The following is a 21,032-nucleotide window of genomic DNA, read 5'->3' on the forward strand; positions in this document are numbered from 1 at the left end:
AAGCGATGAGGCGTTGCTGCGGGTTGTTGATGAGGTGAACAGGGCAACATCGTCCGCATATACACACACACGCACAAACTCGCGCACAGCACGGGGGAGACACAAGGGTAGTTGGGCCAGCACGATGTTGAATAGGAAAGGGCTCAGCACACTTCCCTGAGGGACACCGCATGGCACTGGACTGGGGGCACTACAGGTGTTGCCCACCTTCACGGAGAGTGTTCGCTCGCTGAGGAACGCACTGACGAAGTTCAGGAGGCGGCCGGTGGCACCAATGTTTTTTAGCGCGTCGATCACTGCCCAGTGAGGAAGACAATCGAAGGCGCTTCTGATGTCGAGCAGGATGAGGTATCCCACTTGGCTGGTGTTGCGGGCGTTTTCAATGGTGCTGACAACATCCGCAATGCAGTCAGCAGTTGCTCGTAAGCGGCGAAAACCACTCTGCTGAGGCGCCAAGCACCCGCTTTCCGTAGCAAGCCACTCCAGTCTGCGAACTCTCTCAACTCTCGCGAATACTCTGAACCGCGCCGTAAGGGAAGGGAGGAAGGTGGGAGTGAAAGTGGAATGAGAGAAAGGGGAGCCGTTGTGGAGGGCTACGGAGTAATTTCGACCACCTGAGGATCTTTAACGTGCGCTGACATCGCACAGCACACGGACGCCACTTCGTTTCGCCTCCATCGAAAAACGCAGCCGCCGTGGTCGGACCCGGGAACTCCGGCACAGTAGTCGGGCGCGTCTTACCACTGCATCACTCACTCACGGCGGGGGCCGTCTACGCCACGTGGTTTATTAGATTTGTTTAAACTGATAGGAATTGCTTTGAGATTATATTCGGAGCGAAGCGGCGAAATACACGCAGATTTGCATGTGCTTTTTGTTAAATTGCCGAAATTAGGGTACTGTTTAGTATAGTACGAGAGACGCAGAATGCTCTAATTTCATTCGAAATAGTAATTGTCGTCTAAGCCAAGTGGTTTATAAGGAAAAACAAAAAACAAGTAAGCATGTATGCGTGCCACCTCCACAAGCTGCGTTGCCTGCTCGATTTCTGACGCTGCTTTCCCCACGTAGTCTTTGTACACTGTCTCCGAGTATGAAAGGGAACTATCAGTTTGCTCAAAAAGACGGTTCGTTTTATTTTCTCAAGTAAAGGCGAAAATTACTTTTGGACGTTACATTTATAATCAATAAAACACACAAAAAGTATACTTGACACATAAACGACAGAGGAACGTGTAACTTAATGAATGGCATAACTTTGCTCCTTTTCATATTGAACAACCCTACGCAGACCGTGAGGGTTAACTTTTTCATATTTGCGCTATGTAAAGCAAGGCGAGGAAAAGAAACAGGTAGAAAGGTGGTGAAATGAATTGGGAAAAAAAAAAAAAAAAAAACACGGCAGGTAGAGAAAGCACGTTAAATCCTAGGACACTTAATGTATGTTAGCACGAAGAGGGAAATGGAGGTAGGGCGTGGTTAGCGGAATATCGGGAAGGAATACGGGACCTCTACAAAGAACGTGCGCAAAAAAAGACAAGGAAAAAAGTTCGAAAGAAAAAGCCCGGAAAAGAGTAAAAAAAAAAAAAAACTGCTGAGAGGGCGAGGATTGTAGCCGTGACGCAGGTTCTACGTTACCCTTGTCAAGTGATCTTCCCCTGTTGTGCAATACCCGAGTCCCGTGGCACACTCTGCTACGGTCGCTACTACAATGCGATCGGAGTCCGTGACGCCACTTGCGAGACTCACGGGGATGGTTTCTTGCCGGAAACGCGCGAATCGCTGGGACTTTCTCCGGTACGAACTGCTTGGGGGCACGAACTCTGCACGCTCAATCGCTCAATACGCTGCAGTGCATTGCCGCAGTAGAGGAATGCGAGAAGTTGGAAGGCGTGTGAGGTGGCGCCACCACCCGTTAAACATGTCTATTAGCAACACTGAGACATACGCCAGCGTGTTGTGCGAGTTTGTAGCCTATTTTGTGCACATATAATGGTCAGTAGGCTTCTACAAAATAGTTTTGAATTAACAGCTTGAGAGTTCGCAAGAAAACATTTGTTATTCTCCGGGTAGACAAGCAACACGGAGCAGGGAGAGGCACGTTCTTTTATTTCCCAACGGTCGTAACTTGAGCAGAAGGCGGCGTCTCTGTAGGTTGCCTCCGCGGCAGAGACGTCGTCCAAGCATACTTACCTGGTGCCGAGGTTACCGTGATCAGCAAGGCGGTGCCTCCAGGGAGAGGTGCGGGCATTGCACTACGCTCGTGCTGACCCCTGCCACTACCCCAAACTGGGGCAGATGGGGCATGCAATTTTTGGTAGTGGGGGACTGCGTTCGCGCTTTCCCCCTCGCTATACCATCAAAAGTCAGATTATATAACTCATCGGCGGCTGTTTTGGTGCTGCTCCGTTGCAGGCACTTCGGTAATGCGAGGTCGTTCGCTTAAGGGGAGTTTAGTTACGTAATAATTCAGATCATAAATAGATAAACCTCGTGGGATGCACAGGTTTGCTTAGTAAGAAATGACCTTCAGCAGTCTATTTCGGATATTAAGTATCAGGGGAATCCCTCCTCTCCTCTATCATTTGCCTCTTATCGGCGTTAATTAGTCGCACTTTATCCGCCTAGAGCAAGTTTGTAGGTACACCATCGCTACTGTCGCTGGAAGAAAAAGGCGCAGTATTTGTCACACTTGCTCTGTATGACAGATAATAATAATGAGATTCTTGTTGAGGGGGGAAGAGAAGGGGGGGATTACACGGCCCTATAACTGTCTCCTGTACTTGCAGGGATACACCGCAACGGGGCCGAGTAGAGGGGAAGGGGGAGCGAAAGCGTTGTCGTTGGTAGTCAATGTCGAGGACCCCTGGAGAAAAATGCCAAACATGGAAGGGCAAACACTCGTACAACAAGGATTGGTGGATTTTGAAGCGGGGACGTGCCGCGCAAAGGAGAAAGCCTTCATGACATATGTAGAGATAATTATGAGGTTTAAAGAAAGGGAAAAAAAAAAGAAAATCTGATAGGGAGATTTGGAATGTCATGGATGCTTATGCGAGCAGTTGGATGCGCGCGGTGGGAGGAGTGGGGCCTTGCAGAAGGGGCAAAGAGCCTTGTGGGATAATATAGGAGGAGATAAGATAATAATAATAAAATAATAATAATAATAATAAAAAAAAAAGTAGTCTGAGGGCATATTTGAAATGCGACAGATAGGCTGGGAAGGAAGGGCCTTTGCAGAGGTTGCATGGGACCTTATGGGATATATAAAGGAAGAATTGATGATAATAAACACCACAAAAAAAAAAAAAGTGGAGGGAGAAAAAAAAAAAGTCTGAGGGGATTATTTGAAATGCAGGAGATAGGGCCTTTGCAGAAGGTGGATGGGACCTTATGGAATATGTAAGGGAGGAATTGATGATACTAAACAGACAAAAGAAAAAAAAAAAAGAAGAGAGGAAAAAAAAAGTAGTCTGAGGGCATTAGTTGAAATGCAACAGATAGGCTGGGAAGGAAGGGCCTTTGCAGAGGTTGCGTGGGACCTTATGGGATATATAAAGGAAGAATTGATGATAATAAACACCACAACAAAAAAAAATAATAAGTGGAGGGAGGAAAAAAAAAAAAAGTAGTCTGAGGGGATTATTTGAGATGGAGGAGATAGGGCCTTTGCAGAAGGTGCATGGGACCTTATGGAATATGTAACGGAGGAATTGATTATGATAAACACACACACAGAAAAAAAAAAGATTCTGTGGGCATTACATAAATTGGTACAGATAAAAGTTAGACGATTTGCGGGCAGTTGGTTGCGCGCAGGAGTGAGAGAAGGTCCTTGTGCAAAAGGGCCTTATAGGACTTAAAGAAAAAAAAACACAAACAGAGTAATGATAATAAAAGAAAAAAATGGAACTGGTGCTATGCGGGGAATAGCGCGGGAATGGCACACTGAATTGGTGAGAGTTGCTGGCAATAATTTGCGCACTAGGGGAAGATGGAAAGTGTTCACAGTTTTGCACTTAGTCCACTGTCCCGTAGGAATAACAGGAGCACTTTTAGGGCACTTTGCACTTTGTGGGGAGGGCCAGACGGGTGAAGGATCTCACATGTGTTAGCACAGGGAAGTCCAAGATTTCGGTAACCTTCCCGAAGGAGGTGTCGCGGTTGCGAGTACGCAGGGCACATACACAGAACGTGTTCGAGTGTTTCTGCGTCACCGCACGACGCACACAGGGGAGACATTCCTCGTAGTCGGCTAGCGCGCACACCGGTCCAAACACATCCGATGCGGAGGCGCAACAGCAGAACATAGTCTCTCCGGGCGAAGAGGCGAGTATTAACTGCACGGAAGGGGTGGCCGCTGGCGATGCGAGGGTCAGGGTGGTGGGAAATGGTGTGTCGCGCGATTGCAAGACGAGCACAGTCATATGTAGTGTTGTCCGCGCACATGGGAACGGACGGGTGGTGGGCTGATCGAGCGAGCTCATCAGCAAGTTCGTTGCCCCCTATCCCACAGTGCGATGGGATCCATTGTAGGACTGTATCGCAGCCGGATTCGGCGAGGCGTTGGAAGTTGCGTGCGCATACTTGCAGTAGGCGAGGTCCTTTGCTAGGCTGCGCAAGGGCCTGAAGCGCTGCCCTCGAATCGGTGAGAATGGCAGCATTTTTAATTTCAGGGCTTTCCAGGAGCAGGGTGGCTGCCAGATTGAGTGCAGCTATCTCAGCTGTTTGTGACGAGGAAGGGAAGTGTAGCCTGCATAATTTAGAGGTGTCCAAGTCGGGAATCACACATGCAGCAGCTGCGGATTTTTCTTGCTGACGGACTGACCCATCAGTAAAGATGAGGGTTCGGTGACGAAAATCCGTGTGAATTTTGGATTCGGCCTCTTGCTGAAGTTCGCATACGGGCGTGTTTCGTTTGCTCTTCACCCCTGGGAGACCCTGATAGATGCGGGGCGGGCAGATTTCATGTGGGGGTTGTGAAGCAGCAAGGGGCGGTGGAGGGGGGCCCAGTATCTCACGGAAGAGGCACATGACACGACCGATGCGTGTGTTAGGTTTGGCTGAAATTCTGCGAAGAAGTTCAGAGCCATCTTGTGCTCGGTGAAGCCGCTCGATGTGGTTGAGGGCAGTTTTGAGTGCTCTTAGTGAGAGGGGAATGGTGCGGGTTTCTGCATAGGTCGCTGCCACCTGAGATCCGTTGGGGAGACCATATATGTGTCGTATGGCGTTCCTATGGCATGTGTCCAGCCTTTTCCATTGGAGTGGGCTGAGGCTGAGCAGGGGAAGGGCATACAATGCTCTGGCTGAGGCGATCGCTTCATGGATTCTTGCACAGAGCGGGGGAGAGGCTCCTTCACCTTTGGCAAGGAGACGAAGCGCTAGTTTACCTATGCGCTTGGTGTCTGCGCACACTTTATCCACCGCAGGGCGCCAGGTGATGCGGGCATCAATTTTGAGGCCGAGGTAAACAACCGTTGTGCGCCAAGGCAGGGGGGTTCCGTCCAGGCGAAGAGGGCGTGTTTTGTTGCGGGCTGCAGCACCACGGGGATGGTAGAGCAGGGCTTCAGTTTTTTCGGCCGACACTGCGAGGCCGACACTGCGAATAAACGCGGTGACAGCATCGAGCGCACGCTGAAGGTCGCGAAGCGATGAGGCGTTGCTGCGGGTTGTTGATGAGGCGAACAGGGCAACATCGTCCGTATATACACACACACGCACAAACTCGCGCACAGCACGGGGGAGACACAAGGGTAGTTGGGCCAGCACGATGTTGAATAGGAAAGGGCTCAGCACACTTCCCTGAGGGACACCGCATGGCACTGGACGGGGGGCACTACAGGTGTTGCCCACCTTCACGGAGAGTGTTCGCTCGCTGAGGAACGCACTGACGAAGTTCAGGAGGCGGCCGGTGGCACCAATGTTTTTTAGCGCGTCGATCACTGCCCAGTGAGGAAGACAATCGAAGGCGCTTCTGATGTCGAGCAGGATGAGGTATCCCACTTGGCTGGTGTTGCGGGCGTTTTCAATGGTGCTGACAACATCCACAATGCAGTCAGCAGTTGCTCGTAAGGGGCGAAAACCACTCTGCTGAGGCGCCAAGCACCCGCTTTCCGTAGCAAGCCACTCCAGTCTGCGAACTCTCTCAACTCTCGCGAATACTCTGAACCGCGCCGTAAGGGAAGGGAGGAAGGTGGGAGTGAAAGTGGAATGAGAGAAAGGGGAGCCGTTGTGGAGGGCTACGGAGTAATTTCGACCACCTGAGGATCTTTAACGTGCGCTGACATCGCACAGCACACGGACGCCACTTCGTTTCGCCTCCATCGAAAAACGCAGCCGCCGTGGTCGGACCCGGGAACTCCGGCACAGTAGTCGGGCGCGTCTTACCACTGCATCACTCACTCACGGCGGGGGCCGTCTACGCCACGTGGTTTATTAGATTTGTTTAAACTGATAGGAATTGCTTTGAGATTATATTCGGAGCGAAGCGGCGAAATACACGCAGATTTGCATGTGCTTTTTGTTAAATTGCCGAAATTAGGGTACTGTTTAGTATAGTACGAGAGACGCAGAATGCTCTAATTTCATTCGAAATAGTAATTGTCGTCTAAGCCAAATGGTTTATAAGGAAAAACAAAAAACAAGTAAGCATGTATGCGTGCCACCTCCACAAGCTGCGTTGCCTGCTCGATTTCTGACGCTGCTTTCCCCACGTAGTCTTTGTACACTGTCTCCGAGTATGAAAGGGAACTATCAGTTTGCTCAAAAAGACGGTTCGTTTTATTTTCTCAAGTAAAGGCGAAAATTACTTTTGGTAGTTACATTTATAATCAATAAAACACACAAAAAAGTATACTTGACACATAAACGACAGAGGAACGGGTAACTTAATGAATGACATAACTTTGCTCCTTTTCATATTGAACAACCCTACGCAGACCGTGAGGGTTAACTTTTTCATATTTGCGCTATGTAAAGCAAGGCGAGGAAAAGAAACAGGTAGAAAGGTGGTGAAATGAATTGAAAAAAAAAAAAAAAAAACACGGCAGGTAGAGAAAGCACGTTAAATCCTAGGACACTTAATGTATGTTAGCACGAAGAGGGAAATGGAGGTAGGGCGTGGTTAGCGGAATATCGGGAAGGAATACGGGACCTCTACAAAGAACGTGCGCAAAAAAAGACAAGGAAAAATGTTCGAAAGAAAAAGCCCGGAAAAGAGTAAAAAAAAAAAAAAAAAACTGCTGAGAGGGCGAGGATTGTAGCCGTGACGCAGGTTCTACGTTACCCTTGTCAAGTGATCTTCCCCTGTTGTGCAATACCCGAGTCCCGTGGCACACTCTGCTACGGTCGCTACTACAATGCGATCGGAGTCCGTGACGCCACTTGCGAGACTCACGGGGATGGTTTCTTGCCGGAAACGCGCGAATCGCTGGGACTTTCTCCGGTACGAACTGCTTGGGGGCACGAACTCTGCACGCTCAATCGCTCAATACGCTGCAGTGCATTGCCGCAGTAGAGGAATGCGAGAAGTTGGAAGGCGTGTGAGTTGGCGCCACCACCCGTTAAACATGTCTATTAGCAACACTGAGACATACGCCAGCGTGTTGTGCGAGTTTGTAGCCTATTTTGTGCACATATAATGGTCAGTAGGCTTCTACAAAATAGTTTTGAATTAACAGCTTGAGAGTTCGCAAGAAAACATTTGTTATTCTCCGGGTAGACAAGCAACACGGAGCAGGGAGAGGCACGTTCTTTTATTTCCCAACGGTCGTAATTTGAGCAGAAGGCGGCGTCTCTGTAGGTTGCCTCCGCGGCAGAGACGTCGTCCAAGCATACTTACCTGGTGCCGAGGCTACCGTGATCAGGAAGGCGGTGCCTCCAGGGAGAGGTGCGGGCATTGCACTACGCTCGTGCTGACCCCTGCCACTACCCCAAACTGGGGCAGATGGGGCATGCCATTTTTGGTAGTGGGGGACTGCGTTCGCGCTTTCCCCCTCGCTATACCATCAAAAGTCAGATTATATAACTCATCGGCGGCTGTTTTGGTGCTGCTCCGTTGCAGGCACTTCGGTAATGCGAGGTCGTTCGCTTAAGGGGAGTTTAGTTACGTAATAATTCAGATCATAAATAGATAAACCTCGTGGGATGCACAGGTTTGCTTAGTAAGAAATGACCTTCAGCAGTCTATTTCGGATATTAAGTATCAGGGGAATCCCTCCTCTCCTCTATCATTTGCGTCTTATCGGCGTTAATTAGTCGCACTTTATCCGCCTAGAGCAAGTTTGTAGGTACACCATCGCTACTGTCGCTGGAAGAAAAAGGCGCAGTATCTGTCACACTTGCTCTGTATGACAGATAATAATAATGAGATTCTTGTTGAGGGGGGAAGAGAAGGGGGGGATTACACGGCCCTATAACTGTCTCCTGTACTTGCAGGGATACACCGCAACGGGGCCGAGTAGAGGGGAAGGGGGAGCGAAAGCGTTGTCGTTGATAGTCAATGTCGAGGACCCCTGGAGAAAAATGCCAAACATGGAAGGGCAAACACTCGTACAACAAGGATTGGTGGATTTTGAAGCGGGGACGTGCCGCGCAAAGGAGAAAGCCTTCATGACATATGTAGAGATAATTATGAGGTTTAAAGAAAGGGAAAAAAAAAAAGAAAATCTGATAGGGAGATTTGGAATGTCATGGATGCTTATGCGAGCAGTTGGATGCGCGCGGTGGGAGGAGTGGGGCCTTGCAGAAGGGGCAAAGAGCCTTGTGGGATAATATAGGAGGAGATAAGATAATAATAATAAAAAAAAAAATAATAATAATAATAATAAAAAAAAGTAGTCTGAGGGCATATTTGAAATGCGACAGATAGGCTGGGAAGGAAGGGCCTTTGCAGAGGTTGCATGGGACCTTATGGGATATATAAAGGAAGAATTGATGATAATAAACACCACAAAAAAAAAAAAAAAAGTGGAGGGAGAAAAAAAAAAAAAGTCTGAGGGGATTATTTGAAATGCAGGAGATAGGGCCTTTGCAGAAGGTGGATGGGACCTTATGGAATATGTAACGGAGGAATTGATGATACTAAACAGACAAAAGAAAAAAAAAAAAGAAGAGAGGAAAAAAAAGTAGTCTGAGGGCATTAGTTGAAATGCAACAGATAGGCTGGGAAGGAAGGGCCTTTGCAGAGGTTGCATGGGACCTTATGGGATATATAAAGGAAGAATTGATGATAATAAACACCACAAAAAAAAATAATAAGTGGAGGGAGGAAAAAAAAAAAAGTAGTCTGAGGGGATTATTTGAGATGGAGGAGATAGGGCCTTTGCAGAAGGTGCATGGGACCTTATGGAATATGTAACGGAGGAATTGATTATGATAAACACACACACAGAAAAAAAAAAGATTCTGTGGGCATTACATAAATTGGTACAGATAAAAGTTAGACGATTTCCGGGCAGTTGGTTGCGCGCAGGAGTGAGAGAAGGTCCTTGTGCAAAAGGGCCTTATAGGACTTAAAGAAAAAAAAAACACAAACAGAGTAATGATAATAAAAGAAAAAAATGGAACTGGTGCTATGCGGGGAATAGCGCGGGAGTGGCACACTGAATTGGTGAGAGTTGCTGGCAATAATTTGCGCACTAGGGGAAGATGGAAAGTGTTCACAGTTTTGCACTTAGTCCACTGTCCCGTAGGAATAACAGGAGCACTTTTAGGGCACTTTGCACTTTGTGGGGAGGGCCAGACGGGTGAAGGATCTCACATGTGTTAGCACAGGGAAGTCCAAGATTTCGGTAACCTTCCCGAAGGAGGTGTCGCGGTTGCGAGTACGCAGGGCACATACACAGAACGTGTTCGAGTGTTTCTGCGTCACCGCACGACGCACACAGGGGAGACATTCCTCGTAGTCGGCTAGCGCGCACACCGGTCCAAACACATCCGATGCGGAGGCGCAACAGCAGAACATAGTCTCTCCGGGCGAAGAGGCGAGTATTAACTGCACGGAAGGGGTGGCCGCTGGCGATGCGAGGGTCAGGGTGGTGGGAAATGGTGTGTCGCGCGATTGCAAGACGAGCACAGTCATATGTAGTGTTGTCCGCGCACATGGGAACGGACGGGTGGTGGGCTGATCGAGCGAACTCATCAGCAAGTTCGTTGCCCCCTATCCCACAGTGCGATGGGATCCATTGTAGGACTGTATCGCAGCCGGATTCGGCGAGGCGTTGGAAGTTGCGTGCGCATACTTGCAGTAGGCGAGGTCCTTTGCTAGGCTGCGCAAGGGCCTGAAGCGCTGCCCTCGAATCGGTGAGAATGGCAGCATTTTTAATTTCAGGGCTTTCCAGGAGCAGGGTGGCTGCCAGATTGAGTGCAGCTATCTCAGCTGTTTGTGACGAGGAAGGGAAGTGTAGCCTGCATAATTTAGAGGTGTCCAAGTCGGGAATCACACATGCAGCAGCTGCGGATTTTTCTTGCTGACGGACTGACCCATCAGTAAAGATGAGGGTTCGGTGACGAAAATCCGTGTGAATTTTGGATTCGGCCTCTTGCTGAAGTTCGCATACGGGCGTGTTTCGTTTGCTCTTCACCCCTGGGAGACCCTGATAGATGCGGGGCGGGCAGATTTCATGTGGGGGTTGTGAAGCAGCAAGGGGCGGTGGAGGGGGGCCCAGTATCTCACGGAAGAGGCACATGACACGACCGATGCGTGTGTTAGGTTTGGCTGAAATTCTGCGAAGAAGTTCAGAGCCATCTTGTGCTCGGTGAAGCCGCTCGATGTGGTTGAGGGCAGTTTTGAGTGCTCTTAGTGAGAGGGGGATGGTGCGGGTTTCTGCATAGGTCGCTGCCACCTGAGATCCGTTGGGGAGACCATATATGTGTCGTATGGCGTTCCTATGGCATGTGTCCAGCCTTTTCCATTGGAGTGGGCTGAGGCTGAGCAGGGGAAGGGCATACAATGCTCTGGCTGAGGCGATCGCTTCATGGATTCTTGCACAGAGCGGGGGAGAGGCTCCTTCACCTTTGGCAAGGAGACGAAGCGCTAGTTTACCTATGCGCTTGGTGTCTGCGCACACTTTATCCACCGCAGGGCGCCAGGTGATGCGGGCATCAATTTTGAGGCCGAGGTAAACAACCGTTGTGCGCCAAGGCAGGGGGGTTCCGTCCAGGCGAAGAGGGCGTGTTTTGTTGCGGGCTGCAGCACCACGGGGATGGTAGAGCAGGGCTTCAGTTTTTTCGGCCGACACTGCGAGTCCGACACTGCGAATAAACGCGGTGACAGCATCGAGCGCACGCTGAAGGTCGCGAAGCGATGAGGCGTTGCTGCGGGTTGTTGATGAGGTGAACAGGGCAACATTGTCCGCATATACACACACACGCACAAACTCGCGCACAGCACGGGGGAGACACAAGGGTAGTTGGGCCAGCACGATGTTGAATAGGAAAGGGCTCAGCACACTTCCCTGAGGGACACCGCATGGCACTGGACGGGGGGCACTACAGGTGTTGCCCACCTTCACGGAGAGTGTTCGCTCGCTGAGGAACGCACTGACGAAGTTCAGGAGGCGGCCGGTGGCACCAATGTTTTTTAGCGCGTCGATCACTGCCCAGTGAGGAAGACAATCGAAGGCGCTTCTGATGTCGAGCAGGATGAGGTATCCCACTTGGCTGGTGTTGCGGGCGTTTTCAATGGTGCTGACAACATCCGCAATGCAGTCAGCAGTTGCTCGTAAGGGGCGAAAACCACTCTGCTGAGGCGCCAAGCACCCGCTTTCCGTAGCAAGCCACTCCAGTCTGCGAACTCTCTGAACTCTCGCGAATACTCTGAACCGCGCCGTAAGGGAAGGGAGGAAGGTGGGAGTGAAAGTGGAATGAGAGAAAGGGGAGCCGTTGTGGAGGGCTACGGAGTAATTTCGACCACCTGAGGATCTTTAACGTGCGCTGACATCGCACAGCACACGGACGCCACTTCGTTTCGCCTCCATCGAAAAACGCAGCCGCCGTGGTCGGACCCGGGAACTCCGGCACAGTAGTCGGGCGCGTCTTACCACTGCATCACTCACTCACGGCGGGGGCCGTCTACGCCACGTGGTTTATTAGATTTGTTTAAACTGATAGGAATTGCTTTGAGATTATATTCGGAGCGAAGCGGCGAAATACACGCAGATTTGCATGTGCTTTTTGTTAAATTGCCGAAATTAGGGTACTGTTTAGTATAGTACGAGAGACGCAGAATGCTCTAATTTCATTCGAAATAGTAATTGTCGTCTAAGCCAAGTGGTTTATAAGGAAAAACAAAAAACAAGTAAGCATGTATGCGTGCCACCTCCACAAGCTGCGTTGCCTGCTCGATTTCTGACGCTGCTTTCCCCACGTAGTCTTTGTACACTGTCTCCGAGTATGAAAGGGAACTATCAGTTTGCTCAAAAAGACGGTTCGTTTTATTTTCTCAAGTAAAGGCGAAAATTACTTTTGGACGTTACATTTATAATCAATAAAACACACAAAAAAGTATACTTGACACATAAACGACAGAGGAACGGGTAACTTAATGAATGGCATAACTTTGCTCCTTTTCATATTGAATATTGAACAACCCTACGCAGACCGTGAGGGTTAACTTTTTCATATTTGCGCTATGTAAAGCAAGGCGAGGAAAAGAAACAGGTAGAAAGGTGGTGAAATGAATTGAAAAAAAAAAAACACGGCAGGTAGAGAAAGCACGTTAAATCCTAGGACACTTAATGTATGTTAGCACGAAGAGGGAAATGGAGGTAGGGCGTGGTTAGCGGAATATCGGGAAGGAATACGGGACCTCTACAAAGAACGTGCGCAAAAAAAGACAAGGAAAAAAGTTCGAAAGAAAAAGCCCGGAAAAGAGTAAAAAAAAAAAAAAAACTGCTGAGAGGGCGAGGATTGTAGCCGTGACGCAGGTTCTACGTTACCCTTGTCAAGTGATCTTCCCCTGTTGTGCAATACCCGAGTCCCGTGGCACACTCTGCTACGGTCGCTACTACAATGCGATCGGAGTCCGTGACGCCACTTGCGAGACTCACGGGGATGGTTTCTTGCCGGAAACGCGCGAATCGCTGGGACTTTCTCCGGTACGAACTGCTTGGGGGCACGAACTCTGCACGCTCAATCGCTCAATACGCTGCAGTGCATTGCCGCAGTAGAGGAATGCGAGAAGTTGGAAGGCGTGTGAGGTGGCGCCACCACCCGTTAAACATGTCTATTAGCAACACTGAGACATACGCCAGCGTGTTGTGCGAGTTTGTAGCCTATTTTGTGCACATATAATGGTCAGTAGGCTTTGTCGTGATGCTGGGGCTACGTCGACCCGGCCTTCACTTGGTAGCGTGCAGAGACTCGGGGTTGAAGAAGGACTGAATCTTCGAAGTTGGTAAAATATGTACAAGCAGGTTTACTGGCACTTTGAGAAAACGTATTTACAAGAATATTTACATGAAAAAGAAGGGTACATCAGCAAAATGACAAGCGTTAAGAGTTCATAGCGAGAAGCGACTGGATGAGCCGTTTACCCAGGGCCCAGAGCGACATTTCGTGCTCTGCAGCGTCCTTAAGACCCCCTATGTCCAGCCCCTCTCTGAAGATGCTGACCAACCAAATCCAGGGCACGCCCCTCAGATATCGGCATCCAATCGAACACATCACTGCACTGATGGTCTGAAGCACTGACTGGCCCGGCATTGTTTCGTTGAGCCTGGTCACTTGTTGGCGGGAAAAGCTTGGGAACGGCGAGGAGGTACATTTCTATTCTTCAGTCAAGAATCGATAGGCAGCTGGTTCCGGCAAGTGGTTTTACTTCTCAGAAACCCAAGTGCACGTGGGCGCCGCATACGCTCCCAGCATTGTCCGTTTTCGACAATTGCAAATCTTTCCTGCATTCCCAGGAAATCATTTAATGGCTGTATGCGTCATGCTCCTTTCTTGTCCTGCACGTCAGCGGACATGTCACTCTGTCGTCTCCTTTGGAAAGTAGGCATTCCTCACTGGACGATAGGGCTTCTGGACTGGAAGGGTGAACAAAAGAAAGAAAGCACTTCCTGCATTTCCCGCAGGGGGACGTTTCTTTGTGTTTTTCCAGACGTTCTCTTGACAGGGTCAATTTGGCATTTGCAGGTTGTCCACAAAGCAAAACAGGCTTACAAAACAGGATTCCTGGAAACAGGCTCACTTAGAGCCATTGGACCATCACCACATATTCACAATACTTTTCCATGCCCACAGGCGAACAATAGAGCGCGCAAATGCGGATGCACGGTCGTAACAGCCTCCTCCCCCGCCAGAAGAGACTCGGAGGGCAGCAGCCGCAGCTGCTGCATGAAGAGACGACTTAATGGCCTGCACGTGAACGCTTGAAGCTCGCTGTTGCTTGTCGCGTTGTCTTGATTGTCGTAGGCCAAATTGCTCGAGCTGTCTGAAACTCAACCACATGTCGAAGCAAGCACTCGGCTCCCGTCTGAAGAGACCAGGTCAAAAGAAAACTGCCATTGTTGTTCGAGAAAAGCCCACTCTCAAGACGTTCAGGACCCACGTATTCCTAGAAAACCAAACGTGCTGCTTTACATAGTCACACATATACAAGCGCACGAGAAAAAAAAATAAAAACCTGATTATCAATTTGGATACATGGTGAGGAACACCTCGGACTGCTTAGAAACAGCGGCTTAGCGCGTCCGCATTCCCATTTAACTTCCCCTTTTTGTATCTTATTTCAAAATTGTACTGCTGTAAAATCAAGCTCCACCTAAGAAGGCGACTGTTCTTCGATGTCGCAGTTTGCAGCCAAGCCAGGGGACAATGGTCCGTCTCTACGGTGAATTTGGCCCCTCCAAGATAGCACTGCAATTTTTGAATGGCCCATACAATGCAAGCGCATTCTTTCTCTGACGCGCAATAAGCCCTCTCTCTAGAACTCAGTTTTCTGCTCAAGTAGAGCACGGGGTGCTCATTACCGTCGTCATCTCTCTGGCAGAGAACAGCACCTAACCCTCGATCACTGGCATCACACTGGACCGTGAATTTTCGGCCATAGTCTGGAGCTCGCAATACCGGACGGCTAATCAGCACAGCCTTCAGGTTTACGAAGGAGGCTTCCTTTTGTTCGTCCCAGACTACATTTGTCGGTTCTGTCTTGCGGAGAGCGTCGGTCAGAGGGCTAGCCAAAGCTGAATAGTTAGGAATGTAGTGATTGTAGTACCCATTCAGACCCAGGAATGCTCGAATTTCCGTCTTCGTGCTCGGCCGCGGGTAGTCTGCTACCGCAGAAATCTTAATCTCGCTGGGTTTCCTGAAACCTTGACCTACATTGTGACCCAAGTAGTCCACGGTCGCCCTTGCCAGGCAACATTTCTCGGCCTTTACGGTTAGTCCAGCTTGACGCAAAAGGCTCAGTACAGCTCTTAGATGTACCATATGGTCCGCCCATGAGTCGGAAAAAACCGCAATGTCATCTAAGTAAGGCACTGCGAATGTTTCACACCCCTTTAAAACCCTATCCATGAGTCGGGAAAAACAAAATGGAGCATTTTTGAGCCCGAAACTCATCATTGTTGGCTGGTAGCTGCCCGTCGGAGTGACGAAAGCCGCGTATCTGCTGGCGCGTTCAGTGAGCGGTACTTGCCAGTATCCTCGAGTAAGGTCCAGCGTAGTCACATATGCCGCTCTACTGACCTGTTCTACTCTCTCCTCAATATTCGGAATAGGATACACTTGATCCCTGGTGAGAGAATTTAGCTTTCGGTAGTCTACCACAGGCCTAGGGTCTTTACCTGGAGCTTCTACTAAGATCATAGGCGAAGCATAATCGCTTTCCGAGGGTTTTATTACTCCCAATTCCAGCATGCGAGTTACTTCCCTATCCAGAATTTCTCTTTGCCTTGGAGAAAATCGGTAGCACCTTGATCGCACTGGCACGTCTGAAGTCAGCTCAATATCGTGCTCAGTCAAATCAGTTCTGCCTGGCCTGTCCACGAAGCAGGCCTCAAACTCTGTTATTATCTCGCCCAGATCGGACAGCTGGGATTTCTTTAGTTCTCCTCTCTGCTCCGTCTTTTTGAGAAGCTCCTGAGCGTTGCTTCCTTTTCCGCTGAGGCAAATCAAGTTGTCCCCCATCTCCTCGGGAAGGTTTAACGTTAGATTTACCACGGCTTCCCTCTGCACATAAGGCTTCATAAGATTGCAATGATAAATGCGCACTTCTTTACGCCTACCGGGAATTTTCACTGCGTAGTTAGTGTTAGAAAGCTTTGCAACGACTTCAGCCGGTCCTTCCCACTGTACTTCGAGCTTATTCTGCCTTGAACTTCTCAGCAACATCACCTGGTCCCCGATACAAAACGTCCTTTGACGGGCTGTCTTATCATAGTACACCTTGGAACGAGCCTGGGCTGACTTCATGCTGGCCTCAACGAGTTCCTTAGTGTTATGTAAGCGATTCAAGAGGTTCAGAATGAATTCTACTACTGTTGGGTCTTCTCCGCGCCCCTCCCAGGCTTCGCGCACCATTCGCAAAGGTGAGCGCAGTGACCTTCCGTACACCAACTCGGCTGGGCTAAATCCAGTGGATTCGTGCGGCACTGACCGCAAAGCGAAAAGCGCTGCAGGCAGGCAGGTATCCCATTCGCGCTTGTTTTCATAGCACAGTCCCCTCAGGACTCGTTTGAGAACAGAGTGCCATCTTTCTACGCTGTTGCTCTGCGGATGATGGATCGAGCTATGCACTACCTTAATGCCGCATCGCTCGAGAAATGAGGTGGTGAGGACACTCGTGAAAACGCTACCCTGATCACTTTGGACCTCGGAAGGGAATCCAACTCGTGCAAACACTGACAGCAGCGAATCCACTACACTCTCGGACGTCACCTCGCGCAGCGGAACAGCCTCTGGAAACTTTGTGGCTGGGCATAACATAGTGAGGATATAACGGTACCCTGACTCTGTCCCAGGAAGTGGCCCAACTACATCTATTACTAACCGGTGAAACGGCTCGGTAATGATTGGTACTAACACCATCGGAGCTTTCCACTTATCTTGCGCCTTTCCAACCCGCTGGCACGTGTCGCATGACCGTACAAAATTTTCCGTGTCCTTAAAACATCCAGGCCAATAGTATTCTTGCAACAGCCTCTGCTTTGTTTTCTTTATTCCAAGGTGACATGACCACGAGCTGCCATGGGAAAGTCGCAGTAAGTCTCCGCGGTACTTTTGGGGAACGACTAATTGGTCCCGCTCTACTCCGCGCTTATCCTTGAATAAGCGATACAGCACTCCCTTTCTCATCTCGAAAGAAATATTGTTTGCTGTCTTAGTGGCGCGGTGGCGCTCCCTTATCTCCTGTATCTTGGGATCATTGGCTTGCTCTATAGCTAAGTCCTCTCGGGTTCCACTTAAAAGTCTCGTGAGATTACTAGACACTGGCGGCAAGAGGTTACTCTCAAGAACGTCCTCATTCCGTGTCTTATCAAGCTCACTTTCATGTTGACTTATCTGAGATGCCTCGCTCTCAAAGTTTTCTGACCCGCTATCTTCCGCATCGACCACTGTTTTAGCTGCCGTTTCCTCCGCGGTGGATTTTTCTGGAATGAGCAGTGTAGCTAGTTCTCGCGCCTTTGAACGTGTTAAGGCTTGCACAACTCTGTCTCCGAAAAGGATGCCCCTCTTTCGCAGTAGCATGTCCGATTTGTTGGAAAACAAATACGGATAGCACTTAGGAAGCTTTCCTGAAACGGCAGCCTCGGTTGTTAACTCGCCGAAAGGGCCCTCGATGACCACGTTCGCGATTGGCAAGCACACACTCTGTTCCTCAACTACCTGTCGGATCCATGCACACTGTCCTGTATAGTCGGAAGGCGACACATACGCCGGATGGACAACATCCATCGTTGCGGCCGAATCGCGCAGTACCTTGCAAGGCTTCCCGTTGACTACTAGGTCATGCAGGTAGGGTTCCAAAAGCTGCATATTTTCATCGCAGTCACTGACATACGAGAAAGCAAACTTTTCTTTCCGGCAGTTGACGGCAATGTGACCCTGCTCATTACACCTAAAGCATGTGAGCGGCTTCCTAGCCCCAAGCTTGTTCTTTGTGTTCTGCGCGTTGGTCACTTCCCCACTTTTCTCACTGCCGTCATTTCTAGGGCGTTTGCCTGAAGAAGCCTTCCTTTCTTCGTTTGCAAATCTAGCAAAGTGCCTTTTCTGACGGTTATTTACACTGAACTTGGGATTGCGGGGCCTATCCACTGCTGGGTTGCTGAATTGTCGGCGCGAAGCATACTCCTCAATAAGTTCGGCAGCTTCAGTTGCCGAATTAATTTCGCCTCGGTCCTGTAACCAATTTCTTTCTTTTTCTGGGAGGCAGTTATAAAACTGCTCCAAAAGAATTCGCTCGACTACAGCGTCCCTATCACTGTAGGAATCAGTGCTCTTTAGCCACTCGCCCAAATTAACTCTTAAATTGTACAGGAATTCAGGGTAACTCTCGTCCCTGGACTTAGTAGCGTTCCGAAAACGTTGTCTGAACGCCTCGGCGCTAAGCCTATACTTTCTCAGAAGGCAAGCTTTGACCTTCTCGTAGTTGTCCGCGTCCTCCTTGCTTAGCCGCGCGACAACCTCCGCTGCCTCGCAGGGCAGAACCGTCAATAATCTCTGAGACCAAGTGTCTCGCTGGAAGGACAGTTTTTCGCAGGTTCGCTCAAAGTTAGCCAGATACAGACCGATATCCCCTGATATCACATATGGCTGCATGTACTTTGACATATTGAAATCTGCCTCCTTGTTGAGACGAGGTACCGCTAGCTGGGGACAATCGCCCGACCTCTTGCTCAACTCTAGTTCTAATTTCCGGAGCTCAATGTCTAGCTTCTTTTCCTCTCTTTCCCTCTCACGTTCGCGCTCCTTTTCCTCTTTTTCCCGCTCCTTTTCCTCTTTTTCCCGCTCTTTCTGCTGTCTGAGCTGCTCCTTTTTTTGACCGATGAGGTTCCATGCTTCACTGAGCTCCTCATCATCGGTTCCGAAATCTGTGATTGCCTTTATAATCAAAGGTTTTCGTACCAAACCACTTGTATCAATTCCCAATTCCTCACACAATTGCAACAGTTCCGGTTTCTGCAGCTTTTGTAGGTCCATGATCGCTCCGAGTGTCGGCTACTTCCAAAACAACTGTGCAAACTACCAAACCTAAAGGCGTTTCCACACTCTCTTTACCAGTTCTAAAATCTAACCCTGTTCTAGAACCTGGTCCACATCAGAAGAAAAGCCAAGCACTCACCCACACATGCGATCGATGTTCCGAGCTGCTCTCTTGTTGGCCGATTGTTGCGCCTGCTTGTTGCTTGAGATGCCACCTCCGATCACAAGATGTGGCTTGTAGATTCTGATCCACCTCGAATCACCAGATGTTGTAGCTTGTAGATCCAGATCCCACCTCCAGTCATCAGATGTTGTGGCTTGTAGATTCAGATCCCAACGCTGGTCACCAGTAGTCGTGATGCTGGGGCTACGTCGACCCGGCCTTCACTTGGTAGCGTGCAGAGACTCGGGGTTGAAGAAGGACTGAATCTTCGAAGTTGGTAAAATATGTACAAGCAGGTTTACTGGCACTTTGAGAGAACGTATTTACAAGAATATTTACATGAAAAAGAAGGGTACATCAGCAAAATGACAAGCGTTAAGAGTTCATAGCGAGAAGCGACTGGATGAGCCGTTTACCCAGGGCCCAGAGCGACATTTCGTGCTCTGCAGCGTCCTTAAGACCCCCTATGTCCAGCCCCTCTCTGAAGATGCTGACCAACCAAATCCAGGGCACGCCCCTCAGATATCGGCATCCAATCGAACACATCACTGCACTGATGGTCTGAAGCACTGACTGGCCCGGCATTGTTTCGTTGAGCCTGGTCACTTGTTGGCGGGAAAAGCTTGGGAACGGCGAGGAGGTACATTTCTATTCTTCAGTCAAGAATCGATAGGCAGCTGGTTCCGGCAAGTGGTTTTACTTCTCAGAAACCCAAGTGCACGTGGGCGCCGCATACGCTCCCAGCATTGTCCGTTTTCGACAATTGCAAATCTTTCCTGCATTCCCAGGAAATCATTTAATGGCTGTATGCGTCATGCTCCTTTCTTGTCCTGCACGTCAGCGGACATGTCACTCTGTCGTCTCCTTTGGAAAGTAGGCATTCCTCACTGGACGATAGGGCTTCTCGACTGGAAGGGTGAACAAAAGAAAGAAAGCACTTCCTGCATTTCCCGCAGGGGGACGTTTCTTTGTGTTTTTCCAGACGTTCTCTTGACAGGGTCAATTTGGCATCTGCAGGTTGTCCACAAAGCAAAACAGGCTTACAAAACAGGATTCCTGGAAACAGGCTCACTTAGAGCCATTGGACCATCACCACATATTCACAATACTTTTCCATGCCCACAGGCGAACAATAGAGCGCGCAAATGCGGATGCACGGTCGTAACAGCTTCTACAAAATAGTTTTGAATTAACAGCTTGAGAGTTCGCAAGAAAACATTTGTTATTCTCCGGGTAGACAAGCAACACGGAGCAGGGAGAGGCACGTTCTTTTATTTCCCAACGGTCGTAACTTGAGCAGAAGGCGGCGTCTCTGTAGGTTGCCTCCGCGGCAGAGACGTCGTCCAAGCATACTTACCTGGTGCCGAGGATACCGTGATCAGCAAGGCGGTGCCTCCAGGGAGAGGTGCGGGCATTGCACTACGCTCGTGCTGACCCCTGCCACTACCCCAAACTGGGGCAGATGGGGCATGCAATTTTTGGTAGTGGGGGACTGCGTTCGCGCTTTCCCCCTCGCTATACCATCAAAAGTCAGATTATATAACTCATCGGCGGCTGTTTTGGTGCTGCTCCGTTGCAGTCACTTCGGTAATGCGAGGTCGTTCGCTTAAGGGGAGTTTAGTTACGTAATAATTCAGATCATAAATAGATAAACCTCGTGGGATGCACAGGTTTGCTTAGTAAGAAATGACCTTCAGCAGTCTATTTCGGATATTAAGTATCA

At 49.5% G+C, this 21,032-nt stretch overlaps 3 non-coding genes across 3 annotated transcripts; all 3 read left to right on the plus strand.

Moving 5' to 3' along the window:
- The first annotated feature begins 2,185 nt into the window (after positions 1-2,185).
- On the plus strand, positions 2,186-2,349 carry LOC146184327 (U1 spliceosomal RNA). Its single transcript, XR_014708970.1, has one exon. It is a non-coding gene; the product is annotated as a U1 spliceosomal RNA (small nuclear RNA).
- A 5,483-nt stretch (positions 2,350-7,832) lies between these two features.
- Positions 7,833-7,996, plus strand: LOC146184328 (U1 spliceosomal RNA). Its single transcript, XR_014708971.1, has one exon. It is a non-coding gene; the product is annotated as a U1 spliceosomal RNA (small nuclear RNA).
- A 12,662-nt stretch (positions 7,997-20,658) lies between these two features.
- On the plus strand, positions 20,659-20,822 carry LOC146184329 (U1 spliceosomal RNA). Its single transcript, XR_014708972.1, has one exon. It is a non-coding gene; the product is annotated as a U1 spliceosomal RNA (small nuclear RNA).
- Positions 20,823-21,032: the final 210 nt, after the last annotated feature.

Source organism: Amblyomma maculatum, chromosome 7 (genome assembly GCF_055883805.1).
Source record: "Amblyomma maculatum isolate TAMU_Amacu chromosome 7, ASM5588380v1, whole genome shotgun sequence".
Taxonomy (NCBI): Eukaryota; Metazoa; Arthropoda; class Arachnida; order Ixodida; family Ixodidae; genus Amblyomma; species Amblyomma maculatum.